We start from the raw sequence: 18,449 nt of genomic DNA, 5'->3' as shown, positions 1-18,449 counted from the left end.
CAATCAGATTTATTGTTTCAATCAGAGCATGAGGTGTCTGTCTCTGTCTCTCTTTCGCTCTCTCTGGGATGACTCTGTGACCCGGACACTCTGGAGCAGGGGTTCCCAATGCCTGGGACCCCTTTTGTGAAGGCAAATTCATCAGGGACCCCCTCATAATCAGAACAACAACTTGAGTGTGATAAAAAATTGAACACAAATAGTTTTACTATGACGTGCATGGCTGGGCGAACCAATTCTCAGGCCCGGGGAAATAATATTTAGGCCTGCCTCTTGGCATCGGAAAGAAAATGTTGCAGTTTTCAAGAACATTTCCTGCAATTCTAAACATTTTGCCTTAAGTAGAGAGAAAACTTTGCCGTTTTAAAGATTCAAATACAGTGCATTTATGTTCAAAACAACATTCTGGGAGAATATAAGAATGATTGAGTTGAAAGGAGTTGAAAAATGTGTAATAGGTGGACTACTGTGGATACCAATATCCCCTTGGTTGTAGATAAATAATATTACATTGTATTGTATTACACCCTGTAAATGTATTCGGGGCCCAAGGCTTTCGACTCTGTCAATCCTCGTATTCTTATCGGCAGACTCAATAGCCTTGGTTTTTCTAATGACTGCCTCGCCTGGTTCACCAACTACTTTGCAGACAGAGTTCAGTGTGTCAAATTGGAGGGCATGTTGTCCGGACTTCTGGCAGCCTCTATGGGGGTACCACAGGGTTCAATTCTCGGGCCGAGTCTTTTCTCTGTATATATCAATGATGTTGCTCTTGCTGCGGGCGATTCCCTGATCCACCTCTACGCAGACGACACCATTCTGTATACTTCTGGCCCTTCCTTGGACACTGTGCTAACTAACCTCCAAACGAGCTTCAATGCCATACAACACTCCTTCCGTGGCCTCCAACTGCTCTTAAATGCTAGTAAAACCAAATGCATGCTTTTTAACCGCTTGCCTGCACCTGCCCGCCCGCCCGACTAGCATCACCACCCTGGACGGTTCCGACCTAGAATATGTGGACAACTATAAATACCTAGGTGTCTGGTTAGACGGTAAACTCTCCTTCCAGACTCATATTAAACATCTCCAATCCAAAATCAAATCTAGAATCGGCTTTCTATTTCGCAACAAAGCCTCCTTCACTCACGCCAAAACTTACCTTAGTAAAACTGACTATCCTACCGATCCTCGACTTCGGCGATGTCATTTACAAAATAGCTTCCAACACTCTACTCAGCAAACTGGATGCAGTCTATCACAGTGCCATCCGTTTTGTTACCAAATCACCTTATACCCCCCACCATTGCGACCTGTATGCTCTAGTCGGCTGGCCCTCTCTATATATTCGTCGCCAGACCCACTGGCTCCAGGTCATCTATAAGTCTATGCTAGGTAAAGCTCCGCCTTATCTCAGTTCACTGGTCACAATAACAACACCCACCCGTAGCACACGTTCCAGCAGGTACATCTCACTGATCATCCCCAAAGCCAACACCTCATTTGGCCGCCTTTCCTACCAGTTCTCTGCTGCCAGTGACTGGAAAGAATTGCAAAAATCGCTGAAGTTGGAGACTTATATTTCCCTCACCAACTTTAAACATCAACTATCTGAGCAGCTAACCGATCACTGCAGCTGTACATAGTCCATCTGTAAATAGCCCACCCAATCTACCTACCTCATCCCCATACTGTTTTTATTTTATTTACTTTTCTGCTCTTTTGCACACCAGTATCTCTACTTGAACATCATCATCTGCTCATTTATCACTCCAGTGTTAATCTGCTAAATTGTAATTATTCGCTCCTATGGCCTATTTATTGCCGACCTCCTCATGCCTTTTGCACACACTGTACAGTATATAGACTTTCTTTTTTCTACTGTGTCATTGACTTGTTTGTGCTATTGGCTTGTTTATTGTTTACTCCATGTGTAACTCTGTGTTGTTGTCTGTGTCACACTGCTTTGCTTTATCTTGGCCAGGTCGCAGTTGCAAATGAGAACTTGTTTTCAACTAGCCTACCTGGTTAAATAAAGGTGAAATAAAAAATAATAATAAAACAATTCCACGAACCCCTTGGCCAAAATTGTTTAATCTGTTGTTGTTAGTTATATTTTTTTTTTTAAAGGGAAAAAAGGAAGAAATCCAGTCAAAGGAATGGAATATAATTTCATTCAGCACTACTGACTCATTTTAATGGATGCTTATCACATGATGACACAATACCATATTAGGACAGCCTAAATTTTAGCAAGGCCTTTTTCAATCTCAGTAGGATGCTTTAAAACTGTTACATGAACAGGAAATAGGGTCCAAAAATACGAATGGCGGTTTATTGTTGTTGATATGCCAGTGAAACACAAATTAAAAAATAAAATAATAATTTTCTTTCTAACAAATGGTATGTATCCTAGGAAATAATCTGAACTCATGTAAACATGACAGTTTCCAAAACATAGCTTGTCCAAAAAAAAGTTGTCTCTTGACACAATTCTCCCTGGGTATGGGGTAAGTTGAGCATAGGTACAGGGTAAATTGAGCCGCCTTGGAGTAAGTGGATGATGGTGTACTGTGACAGTGGGTGATGGTGCTGGTATGTCAAAGTTTAATTCATGGGATGGCGGTGTGCTACACTATATACAGTTGACATCAGAAATTGACATACACCTTAGCCAAATACATTTAAACTCAGTTTTTCACAATTCCTGACATTTAATCCAAGTAAAAATTCCCTGTTTTAGATCAGTTAGAATCACCACTTTAATTTAAGAATGTGAAATGTCAGAATAATAGTAGAGAGAATGATTTATTTCAGCTTTTATTTCTTTCATCACATTCCCAGAGGGTCAGAAGTTTGCACGCACTCAGTTACTATTTGGTAGCATTGCCTTTAAATTGTTTAACTTGGGTCAAACGTTTCGTGTAGCCTTCCACAAGCTTCCCACAATAAGTTGGGAGAATTTTGGCCTATTCCTCCTGACAGAGCTGGTGTAACTGAGTCAGGTTTGTAGGCCTCCTTGTGTAACCGATGTGAAATGGCTAGCTAGTTAGCGGTGGTGCGCGCTAATAGCGTTTCAATCGGGTGACGTCACTCGCTCTGAGCCATGAAGTAGTTGTTCCCCTTGCTCTGCAAGGGCCGTGGCTTTTGTGGCACGATGGGTAACGATGCGTTTGTGGGTGTCAGTTGTCTATGTGTGTAGAGGGTCCCTGGTTCAAGCCCAGGTAGGGGCGAGAAGAGGGACGGAAGCAATACTGTTACACTTGCACGCACACACTTTTTCAGTTCTGCCCACAAATTTTCTATAGGATTGAGGTCAGGGACTTGAGATGGCCACTCCAATACCTTGACTTTGTTGTCCTTAAGCCAATTTGCCACAACTTTGGAAGTATGCTTGCGGTCATTGTCCATTTGGAAGATGAATTTGCGACCAAGCTTTAACTTCCTGACTGATGTCTTGAGATGTCCTCATGATGCCATCTATTTTGTGAAGTGCACCAGTCCTTCCTGCAGCAAGCCCCCCCCAAAACATGATGCTGCCACGCCCGTGCTTCATGGTTGGGATGGTGTTCTTCAGCTTGCAAGCATCCCGCATCTTCCTACAAACATAACAATGGTCATTATTGCCAAACAGTTCTATTTTTGTTTCATCAGACCAGAGGACATTTCTCCGAAAAATACGATCTTCGTCCCCTTGTGCAGTTGCAAACCGTAGTCTGCCTTTTTTTTATGGCGGTTTTGGAGAAGTGGCTTCTTCCTTGCTGAGCGGCCTTTCAGATTATGTCGATATAGAACTCGTTTTACTGTGGAATTAGATACTTTTGTACCTGTTTCCTCCAGCATCTTCACAAGATCCTTTGCTGTTGTTCTGGGATTGATTTGCACTTTTCGCACCAAAGTACGTTCGTCTCTAAGAGACAGAACGCAACTCCTTCCTGAGCGGTATATTTCCATGGTGTTTATACTTGCATACTATTGTTTGTACAGATGAACGTGGTACCTTCAGGCGATTGGAAATTACTCTCAAGGATGAACCAGACTTGTGGAGGTCTACAATTTTTTCTGTGGTCTTGGCTGATTTTGTTATATTTTCCCATGATGTCAAGCAAAGAGGCACTGAGTTTGAATGTAGGCTTTGAAATACATCCACAGGTACACCTGCAATTGACTCAAATTATGTCAATTAGCCTGTAAGAAGCTCCTAAAGCCATGACATCATTTTCTGGAATTTTCCAAGCTGTTTAAAGGCACAGTCAACTTAGTGTATGTAAACTTCTGACCCACTGGAATTGTAATACAGTGAATTATAAGTGAAATAATCTGTCTGTAAACAATTGTTGGAAAAATTACATGTGTCATGCACACAGTAGATGTCCTAGCCGACTTGTCAAAACTATAGTTTGTTAACAAGATATTTGTGGAGTGGTTGAAAAACGAGTTTTAATGATTCCAACCTAAGTGTATGTAAACTTCTGACTTCAACTGTGTGTCTACATTCAGATATAGATCTCTCTGTTCAATATCACTTACCCTTCCATTTCATGACCAGATGTCTGCGTCAATTTGTAGGCAAGTTCTCTGAAATTGCGACAACTAAGCCCATGAAACTGGTCCCCAAAATTTTGGTCCCCAAAATTTGTTTAGCAAGCTCAGACTCCATGTCATCAGATAAAAGCGTGTGTGCCTCTGCTACTCTATAATAGCCTTTCTTTCACACAGGTATATGTTAGTTATCTTTTTTGTACCTATTCATTGTTATTCAGTCTATTTTTCATCCCTTGCTGCTGCTCGAAAGGACTTATTCTCTTCTCTCACTTCCTTGGCTGCTCTCTCAATAACCTAGATCCCTGCTTCTTTCATGTTTGTATAAACAGGCCTGATGATGTCTGCTCTGTAAAAATACAAATGCACATGAGTTCATATTGCAAAAAACACTACTCACATTATGCATAAAACTGACCAAATGTAAATCTTCAATTTGTATGGGGTATGATGGCCATTGACTCTAATTACCCCATGGTCATTGGCTCAACTTACCCCAAGGCAAAACTGTTGACTATATTAGCTTATAGGGACCCCAACTGATGTATTAAACAATCTCAAAACAATCTACTTTAATTAAAATACAAGCATCACTAAACCTATAACACAATCAATTAATTTGACTTTGTGAAAATAATTTTTACGGACTTAACTTGCTTACCACTTTTTCCATGTGGTTTCTTCCATCATAGACTCGATGAAATGATGACCTCGTCCTAAATATTTGGTCACATGATTCATTTTGTGTATGGTTTCCCAGAAACAAGGGGTGGCTCAACTAATCATTTTGGCTCAACTCCCCCACCTTGACTGGTGAGTCAGCCTGACAGTCTGTCCAACTCCTGCAGTATTAAGTTGGTGGACATGTCCTCTCCTCTTGGAAGACCCAGCAGTGCTCAGGAGGGAGGGAGTATGCCAGGGTCAAGTTCAATGTGACAAGGCTCACAGGGAGGAGGCCCTTCCCTCCATCTTCCATCTCATAAAAAATAATTTTATTTGCACTTTTTCCCTTTTACAGTCCTATTTGTGGGTGTGGAAAAGCATTTGAAGCAGTAAGAAAAAAAACTGTCTGAAGTCCCCTCTTTGGGTGATAGGGCCTGGTGTTTTTTTATTTGGAGAAGGTGGGTTTAAGGGGGCTTCAAGCTTCGTAGGGTTCAGAGGTCACATTCAGAAAGGAGAGAGCTGAGTCGTTTGGTGTTTTAAGGAGTTATTTTATATAGTGTTTGGGATGAAAGGTATTAGTTAAGCATGAAGTAGTGTCATCTTTTAAAAGTGGTGGTCTCCAACAGACTGAGAAACAAGGAACTAGTGGCTGCTGGGGTCTCAGGAGAACAGAAAGGAGAGCAGACATGAAAACCCCAGTCATTGACATCCATGATGTTGAACATAAACCTCTAGAGTTATTACTATGGGGCTACAGCCTAGAGAAAAGGATTGTGGGGGTTACAGTGCTGTGGAATGCCAAAAAGCCATAGGCATTTACAGATAAGTGCATTGTGGGTATTTTGTGTTTTTCTTGGCTTGGTTGACTCAGTTATCCAAACACACAGATTACGGCTCCTTCACCACTGCTTGTGGTATGGTGGGTGGTAGGATGGAGGAGAGGAAATGAACACCAGTAAGACAAACACAACCTACCATTTGTGTTGCTCTTGTGGATGTTCCAAATTGTTCAAGACAAGGCAAAAGATAATAAAAAAAACATTCCAGTAACTTTAGTTTGCCCAAATAACTGAGAGGATATCCAATCTATTGTTTAAAAACCTCCCAGACATGGTTTAATGGATTAGAGGTGTACCTTGCTACTCAAGAAGCCTCTTATCACTGCTATACAATCAAAGGTCTTGTTTACCGTTAGTAAATCCTAATCCTAGCCAATCCAATCAAAGCTACAGCTCACATCTCTGTTTATTAGATTATTTGGTTGATTGTTCAAGCTTTTGCGTACATCATGATCAGCTGGTCATGTCTGTATGATGAATATCTATCTGTATCTACTAATATGGCCTGATAGGATCTCATAGGCAAAACTGGGGGCACACAACTCAAAGGTTAAAGGGTTTATGAGGGTTGTCGCCTAACACACGGTTCCATATCTGCCCTGCAACTGGTAGACTTATGTAAGCAGAAACAATGAGTTTGTTTCTTTGCTCTGAAAATGATATTTGTCTGATCGTTGCTGCAGGACATTATTTTTAATGTTTTTAACAAAGTTACAGAATGGTCTATATGTTGGAGTAAGCAGAATACTGCTGATTCCAATCTCAGGACTGTATATCTACTGTGTTCTTGTCACGGTTTTCTAAAGTAGAACCCAGAAGCAGACCAGGACAAGGAGAGTAAGACGAAGGTGAGTATTTATTTACAAGTTTAAATGTAGTGATAGAAAAATCCAAGTGGCGGAGCGGGCAGCAGAGGTGAGTTGATGGGGTTGAATTGGCAGATCCAAGGAAGTAACTGAAGTCACCAACGACCAGGTAGGGATGGGATGAGTGTTCCGGGTGAATGACTGTAGACAGAAAAAACGGAGGTGAGTTCAAGGCAAGCAAGACGTACAAAACAACAAAACAAACTCTATCAAACTGGAGGCTGATACGCTGGCACAACATACTGTTCATGGCTAACGATCCGGCAGGGAATGGATGTCAGGTCAGCGCTTATGAAGTGGAGGGGTGATGATCAGAACCAGGTGTGCAGATAGCTGATGGGATACAGGTGCGGGTACTCAGAGATCCTCCAACTAGCTACGTCGCCCGGCAACCAGACAGGGTGCGTTCCAGGACACCGGAAAAAACACTCCATGACAGAACACAGGCAAAAACAGACTCAGGAAGCGGGATTCGTGACAGTTCTAGAGCACAGAAGTTGTCTTGGTGCCAGTGTAGAATATGCATGTTACTGTAGGTAAGAATAAATTGAATAAAATGTATTCTTAATTAGGGCTCATGTTTCGCTGGTATAAAAATGTTTTAGAAGTGTCTGAATAGCATACTAAACTCAACAAAAAAAGAAACGGCCTCTCACTGTCAACTGCATTTGTTTTCAGCAAACGTAACATGTGTAAATATTTGTATGAACATAACAAGATTCAACAACTGAGACATAAACTGAACAAGTTCCACAGACATGTGACTAACAGAAATGGAATAATGTGTCTCTGAACAAAGGGGGGGATAAAAACCAAAAGTAACAGTCAGTATCTGGTGTGGCCACCAGCGGCATTAAATACTGCAGTGCATCTCCTCCTCATGGACTGCACCAGATTTGCCAGTTCTTGCTGTGAGATGTTACCCCACTCTTCCACCAAGGCACCGTCGAAAGTTCCCGGACATTTCTGGGGGGAATGGCCCTAGCCCTTACCCTCAGATCCAAAAGGTCCCAGATGTGCTCAATGAGATTGAGATCTGGGCTCTTCGATGGCCATGGCAGAACACTGACATTCCTGTCTTGCAGGAAATCATGCACAGATTGAGCAGTGTGGCTGGTGGCATTGTCATGCTGGAGTGACATGTCAGGATGAGCCTGCAGGAAGGGTACCACATGAGGGAGGAGGATGTCTTCCCTGTAACGCACAGCATTGAGATTGCCTGCAATGACAACAAGCTCAGTCGGATGATGCTGTGACACACTGCCACAGACCATGACAGACCCTCCACCTCCAAATCGATCCCGCTCCAGAGTACAGGCCTCGGTGTAGCGCTCATTCCTTCGATGATAAACGCGAATCCGACCATCACCCCTGGTGAGACAAAACCGCGACTCGTCAGTGAAGAGCACGTTTTGACAGTCCTGTCTGGTCCAGAGAAGGTGGGTTTGTGCCCATAGGCAATGTTGTTGCCGGTGATGTCTGGTGAGGACCTGCCTTACAACAGGCCTACAGGCCCTCAGTCCAGCCTCTCTCAGCCTATTGCGGACAGTCTGAGCACTGATGAGGGATTGTGCGTTCCTGGTGTAACTCGGGCAGTTGTTGTTGCCATCCTGTACCTGTCCCGCAGGTGTGATGTTCGGATGTACCGATCCTGTGCAGGTGTTATTACACATGGTCTGCCACGCGAGGACGATCAGCTGTCCGTCCTGTCTCCCTGTAGCTCTGTCTTAGGCGTCTCACAGTACGGACATTGCAATTTATTACCCTGGCCACATCTGCAGTCCTCATGCCTCCTTGCAGCATGCCTAAGGCACGTTCACAAAGATGAGCAGGGACCATGGGCATCTTTCTTCTGGTGTTTTTTCAGGGTCAGTAGAAAGGCCTCTTTAGTGTCCTAAGTTTTCATAACTGTGACCTTAATTGCCTACCGTCTGTAAGCTGTTAGTGTGTTAACGACCGTTCCACAGGTGTATGTTCATTAATTGTTTATGGTTCATTGAACAAGCATGGGAAACAGTGTTTAAAACCTTTACAATGAAGATCTGTGAAGTTATTTGGATTTTTAGGAATTATCTTTGAAAGACAGGGTCCTGAAAAAGGGACGTTTCTTTTTTTGCTGAGTTTAGATTAATTTACAGTATGTTGTGCATGTACGGCAACTGCACCGCCCACAACCACAAAGCTCTCCAGAGGGTGGTGTGGTCTGACCAAAGCATTACCGGGGGCAAACTTCCCGCCCTCATGGACACCTACAGCACCCGATGCCATGGGAAGGCCAAAAAGATCATCAAGGACATCAACCACCACGAGCCACTGCCTGTTCACCCCACTATCATCCAGAAGGCGAGGTCAGTACAGGTGCATCAAAGCTGGGACCGAGAGACTGAAAGACAGCTTCTATCTCAAGGCCATCAGACTGCTAAAAGGCCATCGGTAGCACATCAGAGGCGGCTGACTATAGACATAGATATTAGGAATCACCGGCTACTTTTAGAAATGGATCACTAGCCACTTTAAAAATGTTTTCGTATCTAGCATTACTCATCTCATATGTATGAACTGCACTCCACAATATTCTACTGTATCTTAGTCAATTTTAAATTGTGTTTACATATAGTATCACCCATTTCATATGTATATACTGTATTGCACTCTATACTACACCACTGACTGTTGAACATCCATCTCCAGCACATCAGAGGCTGTTGCCTATAGACATATATTAGGAATCACTGGCCACTTTAAGGAAATTAAACACTAGCCACTTCATTAACTTCTTATGGCTGGGTGGCAGTATTGAGTAGCTTGAATGAAAAGGTGCCCAGAGTAAACTGTCTGCTACTCAGGCCCAGAAGCTAAGATATGCATGTTATTAGTAGATTTGGATAGAACACACTCTGAAGTTTCTAAAACGGTTTGAATGATGTCTGTGAGTAAAACAGAACTCATATGACAGGCAAAAACCTGAGAAAAAAATCCAACCAGGAAGTGGGAAATCTGAGGTTTGTAGGTTTGCCTATCCAATATACAGTGGGATATTGGTCATTTTGCACTTCCTAAGGCTTCCACTAGATGTCAACAGTCTTTAGAACCTTGTTTGATGCTTCTACTGTGAAGAATGAGGGAAGGAGAGCTCTTTGAGTCAGGTGTCTGGCACGAGCTGAACATGCGCGCTCACGTGAGAGCGACCTGCTTTCCATCGCATTTCTGAAGACAAAGGAATCTCTCTGGTTTAAACATTATTGAAGATTTATGTTAAAATCATCCTAAAGATTGATTCTATACATCGTTTGACATGTTTCTACGAACTGTTATGGAATTGTTTGACTTTTCATCTGACCTGCGCGTCATGAATGTGGATTACTGGACTGAACGCGCTAACAAAATGAAGGTATTTGGACATAAATGATGGACTATATCGAACAAAACAAACATTTATTGTGGAACTGGGATTCCTGGGAGTGCATTCTGATGAAGATCATCAAAGGTAAGTGAATATTTATAATGCTATTTCTGACTTCTGTTGACTCCAAAAAATGGCGGATATCTTTATGGCTTATTTGGGCTCTGAGCGCTGTACTCAGATTATGGTGTGCTTTTTCCATAAAGTTTTTTTGAAATCTGACACAGTGTTTGCATTAAGGAGAAGTTTATCTAAAGTTCCATGTTTAATACTTGTATCTTTTATCAATGTTTATTATGAGTATTTCTGTAAATTGATGTGGCTCTCTGCAAAATCACCGGATGTTTTGGAAGCAAAACATTACTGAACATAACGCACCATTGTAAACTAAGATTTTTGGATATAAATATGAACTTTATCGAACAAAACATACATGTATTGTGTAACATGAAGTCCTATGAGTGTCATCTGATGAAGATCATCCAAGGTTAGTGATTAATTCTGTCTCTATTTCTGATTTTTGTGACTCCTCTCTTTGGCTGGAAAAAAATGGCTGTGTTTCTCTGTGACTTGGCTCTGACCTAACATAATTGTTTGTGGTGCTTTCGCCGAAAAGCCTATTTGAAATCGGACACTGTGATGGGATTAACAAGAAGTGTATCTTTAAAATGGTGTAAAATACTTGTATGTCTGAGGAATTTAATTATGTGATTACTGTTGTTTTGAATATGGCGCCCTGCACTTTCACTGGCTGTTGTCATATCGATCCCGTTAACGGGATCTCAGCCGTAAGAAGTTTTAATGTCTCTGTATCTTTCTTTACTCATCTCATATATATAATACTCTTTACTATTCTCCGGTATCTTAGTCATTTTAATTGTGTGTAAATATTGCGTCACCCATCTCATATGTATATACTGTACTCTATACTATGCCACTGTATCTTAGTCCAATGCCGCTCTGACATATATGTATATACAGTAATCCCTCGTTTATCGCGGGGGTTACGTTCCGAAAATGACCCGCGATAAGTGAAATCCGCGAAATAGAATTTTTTTTTTTTTTTTACAATTAGCAACTATTACATGTATACAAATACAGTGACTCACGTGTAGGCCGTTTCACTGCTCTTCAGACTGGGCCGCTGCATCCTGACTGCGCTCTGCAGTGTTCTCTTCTTCTGAAGCCCGCGGTGCAGGTGTGTTTGTTCGGGAGAAGAACATAGTGATAGGCAGCTGTTGTCGCTCTTTTTTCTTCTTTGCAAAAAGATCCTTGTACACCGACATGCCACCATCGATTACGTTGGAGAACTGTAATGAACGGCTCATCAAAGGGTCCCATTCCTCAGCTACTCGCTTAAGTTCAGTGGCCATTCGCACCATGGTTGCTAAGCAACCAAGCGTTAGTCCTTCCTCCTCATCTCTCGTGTCCTCTTCTCCCTCTTCTCTTTCATCGTCGCTTTGTGGCTTTGTCATTTCTGCCAGCTCTGCATCGACAAAATGATAGCACAATTCGTAGCATGTTTTGATACAAGAAGCGGGAGTGAGTTTTTAGCGAATCAGAATGCAGAGCACAATGCACCAAAAAAAAAAAAAAATGCATTATGAAAATCCGCGAAATAGCGAATCCGCGATAAGTGAACCGCGAAGTGGCGAGGGATCACTGTATAGTCTTAATCCATTCCTTACTTAGATTTATGTTTATTTGGGGTATATGTTCTGAAACTGTTAGATATTAGTTGTTGGATGTTACTGCACTGTTGGAGCTAGAAACACAAGCATTTTGCTACACCCACAATATATTCTGCTAAACACGTGTATGTCACCAATACATTTCATTTGATTTGGATTTGATTTGATGGTGGACCTTTTCCTCCATCTGTGAATACAACATTGTCCGGCTGGAGTAATGATTCTCTTAAGAGTGATTAGAATAGATGAGATTAGATTAGTTTCAATTAGATTAGCGATTGTTTGGGGATAAACACCCAATATCATCTCCTTATGTAATCCTAGCGTTACTGTCTCCATTCTAATCCATAAATTGGATTGCTGAGGTTGCCGGCAGGGGAGAGGAAAGGAGAGAGAGAAGACACTGAGACATTGTAATCCCTGCTCTCCAGGGTTCAGGTCACTCTGTAGTGTCCCTCCCTCCTGGGATGTGTCAGATTAGACCCAGTGGGTGTCCAGATTCCCTCTTCATGGGATGACCCCCTCGGGGTCACCACCTATCCTCAGCCCATCCACACGACAAGGACCACGATCTGACCAATGATACATGATAGATATACTGTATGTAGTGTACCGTCAAGAAGTCTTTATTTGTGTAACTCAATAGGTTTGGTTGAGCATTATGACATAGGGCCATCAATAGGTTTGGTTGTGCATTATGACATAGGGCCATCAATACGTCCACTGACATGCTTGATCTGCTTCTTGGCTGTTTTGATGTTAATGGTGTCATTCTTTGACATTGAGTCGGTTTGTCAATGCTGCATAGTGGTCTCAGGAGGCAGTCTTAGGGAATTGAAAGTAAACCATATTTCACTGGCCAAAGAGCCGCAACTTTATTTACACAAAAGCTGTTGCATCACTTCTCAGTAGCTCCTTCCCACATGGAGAAATGAAATGTGTGGTCCGGCTGAATTAAAATGGCCCGGCCGTCTCCAGCTTCCTGAGCCGTTGGAGCCCGCACAAAGGCAGCCAATCAATTCCCTTCTCTTCTATCAATCCATATCCCGAACGCTTTGCCTCCTTCTGTGAATAAACTGCAGTGAGAGCCCGGCAGCAACCCAACACTCCATATCACTCTCTCAACGATGAGCTGCTTCAAATAGACAAGATCGACTCACCGCTGGCTTTCACTTGGGAACATGTCTTCCTCACTTAAAAATGAACATAACCCGGAATAGTGTGGTGTATCTGTGGAAAGGAAAGGATGCTGAAGGCTGTGGATTATGAGGCAGCTCTGTGAATATAGTAAGATGCTATTGCCAGTTGCACTGATCAATCCCATTTGTAAAGGCAAATATAGGATGATGAATTTCCTATGTTACTCAATTGCCTGGGGCACTTCCACTTACTGTACCTATAGAAGTTGAAACCGTTTGTTATCTAGAGGAGAATGGGGAACAAATTAACACTTTTAGGCTTTTGCTTTTTATGAAAAGATTATTTGAGTTAGATTAATAATATGTTTTATACAAACAGCATACATATCTCAGCAACCATTACACACTGCAACTGTAAAATGGCGCTGGGGGAGAATAGCAGCTGTTTTACAGGCTCCTGATCAATTCTGTTATTTTATGTTTGTTTTTTTCGTTAATCTTATCTATTTTTGTACAGAATGTCTCCAGCAAATAGATCTCCTGGACATCAGAATTGCAGTCGCTAACGTTGATTTGGATGAAAATTTCTACTTCAATGAGTCGGAGGCGAAGGACATACTGCTCGTTCTGGTCCAGGCCCAAATCCCCAACACTCCAAAAAGGACGAGGCAACGTTATAGAGGCCGGCGTACGGGATACCTGACAAGGCTACGTCGGCGGTAGGACAAACCACCTCTACCCTCCGTTCTACTGGCGAACGTGCAATCAGTGAAGAATAAACTGGATGAGCTCCGTTCGAGACTATTCTGTCAAAGTTATCTGAAGAACTGTAATATCCTATGTTTCAAGAAGTCATGGCTGAACAAGGACTTGGAAAATATACACTACCGTTATAAAGTTTGGGTTCACTAAGAAATTTCTTTGTTTTTGAAAGAACCAATTTTTTGGCCATTCAAATAACATCAAATTGATGTTATTTCAGAAATACAGTGTAGACATTGCTAATGTTGGAAATGACTATTGTAGCTGGAAATGGCAGATTTTTTATGGAATATCTACATAGGCATACAGAGGCCCATTATTAGCAACCATCACTCCTTTGTTCCAATGGCACGTTGTGTTAGCTAATCCAAGTTTATGATTTTAAAAGGCTAATTGATCATTAGAAAACCCTTTTTGGAATTATGTTAGCACAGCTGAAACCATTGTTCTGATTAAAGAAGCAATAAAACTGGCCTTCTTTAGACTAGTTGAGAATCTGGAGCATCAGCATTTGTGGGTTCAATTACAGGCTCAAAATGGCCAGAAACAAAGACCTTTCTTCTGAAACTCGCCAGTCTATTCTTGTTTTGAGAAATGAAGGCTATTCCATACGAGAAATTGCCAAGAAACTGAAGATCTCGTACAACGCTGTGTACTATTCCCTTCACAGAACAGTATCAACGTCAACAGTGAAGAGGCGACTCCGGGATACTGGCCTTCTAGGCAGAGTTCCTCTGTCCAGTGTCTGTGTTCTTTTGCCCATCTCAATATATTATTTTTATTGGCCAGTCTGAGATATGGCTTTTTCTTTGCCACTCTGCCTAGAAGGCCAGCATCCCGGAGTCACCTCTTAACTGTTGACGTTGAGACTGGTGTTTTGCGGGTACTATTTAATGAAGCTGCCAGTTGAGGACTTGTGATACGTCTGTTTCTCAAACTAGACACTCTAATGTACTTGTCCTCTTGCTCAGTTGTGCACCGGGGCATCCCACTCTTTCTATTCTGGTTAGAGCCAGTCCTCTTCTGTCTGTGCCAGGTGGAGATTATAGCAGTGCATGGCCAAGATGTTCAAATGTTCATAGATGACCAGCAGGGTCAAATAATAATAATCACAGTGGTTTTAGAGGGTGCAACAGGTCAGCACCTCAGGAGTAAATGTCAGTTGGCTTTTAATAGGCGATCATTCAGAGTTAGAGACAGCAGGTGCGGTAGAGAGAGATAGTCGAAAACAGCAGGTCCGGGACAAGGTATCATGTCCGGTGAACAGGTAAGGGTTCCCTAGCGGCAGGCAGAATAGTTGAAACTGGAGCAGCAGCACGACCAGATGGGCTGGGGACAGCAAGGAGTCATCAGGCCAGGTAGTCCTGAGGCATGGTCCTAGGGCTCAGGTTCTCAGAGAGAGAGAGAGAGAGAGAGAGAGAGAGAGAGAGAATACTTAAATTCACAAAGGACACCGGATAAGACAGGAGAAATACTCCAGATATAACACACTGACCCTAGCCCCCCGACACATAAACTATTGCAGCATAATTACTGGAGGCTGAGACAGGAGGGTCCGGGAGACACTGTGGCCCCGTCTGACGATACCCCCGGACAGAGCCAACCAGGCAGGATATAACCCCACCCACTTTACCAAAGCACAGCCCCCACACCACTAGAGGAATATCTTCAAACCACCAACTTACTACCCTGAGACAAGGCCGAGTATAGCCCATGAAGATCTCCCCCACGTCACAAACCCGAGGTGGGGCGCCAACCTGGACAGGAAGAGCACCATCAAGTTTGTGAAAGTCTCATCTTTTCATTGAGTGGTCATAATAACATTCGGACGCTACAGACGTTTTCGTGAGAAGATCAATTTTCTCATGGTCTGAGAAACACTGCTGTAGCTCTGACACCTTTCACCGCAAATTCAGAAGGCCGACATCAGTGGATGCGATGGATTGAGACACAGCCTATGCAAAGAAAAATGAACAGACAGATTTTTATGGGGATGTTTTTTTATGCTAATTCAATTTCTGCGGTGGAGACATCGACTCTAGGGGTTATCTATACCCATATGTGAATTTGTCCAAATACTTTTGGTTCGTTAAATTGGGAGGTCTAAGTACAAAAACGGTTCACCCGATTTAGATGAAAATACCCTCAAATTAAAGCTGTCAGTCTCCAATTTAACCCCATAGTCATTGTACCATTTTGAATGGAGTACAGAGCCAAAACAACCAACAAATGGGTCACTGTCCAAATACCTACTGACTTCACTGTATATTTACTTGAATCCTTCAAATCCAGAATTAATGGATTTAAACACAAGCTATTAAGGCATGTAGAGACACTAACCAAGCATTAGCACATTGAATAACAGCTTTCTAAGTGATTTCAAATTTGAGTTATTAAGCTGTAACAACTGACCCTGTGTTACTTTGTTCCCCGTTCTCCAATACAAATGTTTTGTCTATTGTTTGTTTTCTCAGGCAATCCCATGTCTTTTGTACCACTGGACAGTGATGTATGTAGTCTCCATCAGCAGAAGAAACCTGAGTGGCCGTCGATCTCTTTCCTCCATGTGAAGCCAACAGAAATGACTCCGGTGACCGGCAAGTGTAATTACGAGTGCGTCTGATCCAAGGACATTCTCCCCTTCTCCTCGGGCTTTGGCACGAGTGGCGGAGAGGGTCACTGTTTAATAATGAACAGGTCGAGCCTCCTGTAACGGATACATGCACCTGCTTTGTGCATCAGTCAATTACCTAATTAGAACTCTCCCTCAGGGGAAAACCAATACCTGGGCCTGGAGCCGCCGCTGGTCCCCCGCCTCCTCCTCCATGTGAACGGACGTGGCGAGCCACTGGCCAGACAAACAGCTACCTGTGTGTGTGTAGAACAAACGAAGTGGGAGCAGTGTCGATTTGCACAGATCGGGTACCGCTCATGGGAAATTGTGTGCAGCTTCTCCTTAAGATTATGATTGACCAGAAGAAGGGCTACAACCCGCTCCTCATCCTGCACTGGCCTGAGAAAGTTATCCATGCTCCCCAGAGGTTAGGGACTACTTTAGAGGGTACTCACCTGGGCAGGTGGGCGTCTCCTGTGGGGCTGATTGATGGTCAGCCATGATGTGCAGGGCTGGTCAGGGCTTGACACTGCTGGCCTGCCTGGCCGAGCGAGGTGCAGTACAGGCCCAGAGACACTTAAGCCAATCAGGGACAGCTCTGCGGTGATTAAGCTGCTCACTTTGGCCTCTGGAGAGGGAAGAAAGGGAAGAGTGATGGGGCTCTGGGCTCTGGGAAGGGAGAGGGCCGCTCAGGATCACTCTAATGTAGAGGCTATACATCTTCATCTCAACTCCCACATGCCTCCTGCACGCCATCGCCTCCCCCGGCCCTAGCTCCTCACCCCCCCTCACCCCCAGGCCTTGTCACTCAGGCAAATACACCTCCCTCCCTCCCTCCCTCCCTCCCTCCCTCCCTCCCTCCCTCCCTCCCTCCCCTGCTAGTCCTGATGCACAGCCAAACAACAACCATGCACACATGGGATGTTTTACAACACAGCTAAATCAATTTCTGCTTATTAATAACAACTATGGGGTAAATCACAGAGATGGGCGGAGTTAATCTGGAGAGGGGAAGAAAGGAGATTGAAGTAGGAGGGGCATGTTCCTAAAAATCTATTTTCACACAGAACTATTATGTTATTGAGAAGGGAATGACTGATTGGGGCTGAGTGGGAAAGGAAATGTGGAGATATATTAATGCTGCTGTGTGCACTGTAAAAGCATTGGAAAAGCAAAAGGGTTTCTGGATTCACGTGTGTTTGAAGAACACTCAAAACCAAGCGAATGGCCAATAATGTGTCGTTATTAGTGGTCTGTTTGTGAATCTGATTGTTTGTATCATGTTTCTAAGGATAAGGAAAATATAACCTACTGTATTTGAAATGCGTCATGTGTTGTTTATTCATGATCACAGGGAGATGCAATAAGAAAAGCAATTATACTTTTGGGTCCTTTTTCCATGTTCCTCTACCAAAGCAGCATTATGCTAAGGCCTACAGATGGAGGTGAGCAGGTCACCACAGGCATAGATCCTTGCGCCTGGAGATAGAGAGAGATCTGTCCTGCCTCCTGCCTCAGCGGAGTGCTTGTAGACTTCAAGCTACTAATAAAGCTAACGCAGTAATGTAAAGGCAGGGCGATTAATGAGAGAACTCTGCCTGTGACATCTCAGACACCCTAATGTTGGGAGAGACGCTTCCTCCCCGCGCTTTAATCCATCACCGGCCACCATAACCCATTTATGGCATGACGCTTTATTTTTTATCTCCTCTGGTGGCGTGACCACACAGACACTTAGAGAGAAAATGGCCATGCAGTGCCGTACTGTCTAGAAGGAGAGAATGCCCAGACCCCTATCTAGACTTGGGGATACATTTCATTTTGCAGCTATTGAAATGTATGCTGCAGTACAGTAGGGACATTGTAGTAACACTACTTGTTACAGTAGTAACGTTATGTTGTGGTAGTAAACAATGCTGCCTACTACTGA

Source organism: Salvelinus fontinalis, chromosome 10, assembly GCF_029448725.1.
Source record: "Salvelinus fontinalis isolate EN_2023a chromosome 10, ASM2944872v1, whole genome shotgun sequence".
Classification (NCBI taxonomy): domain Eukaryota; kingdom Metazoa; phylum Chordata; class Actinopteri; order Salmoniformes; family Salmonidae; genus Salvelinus; species Salvelinus fontinalis.
The sequence above is the reverse complement of the archived record's forward strand: the minus strand, read 5'-3'. Positions refer to the sequence as shown.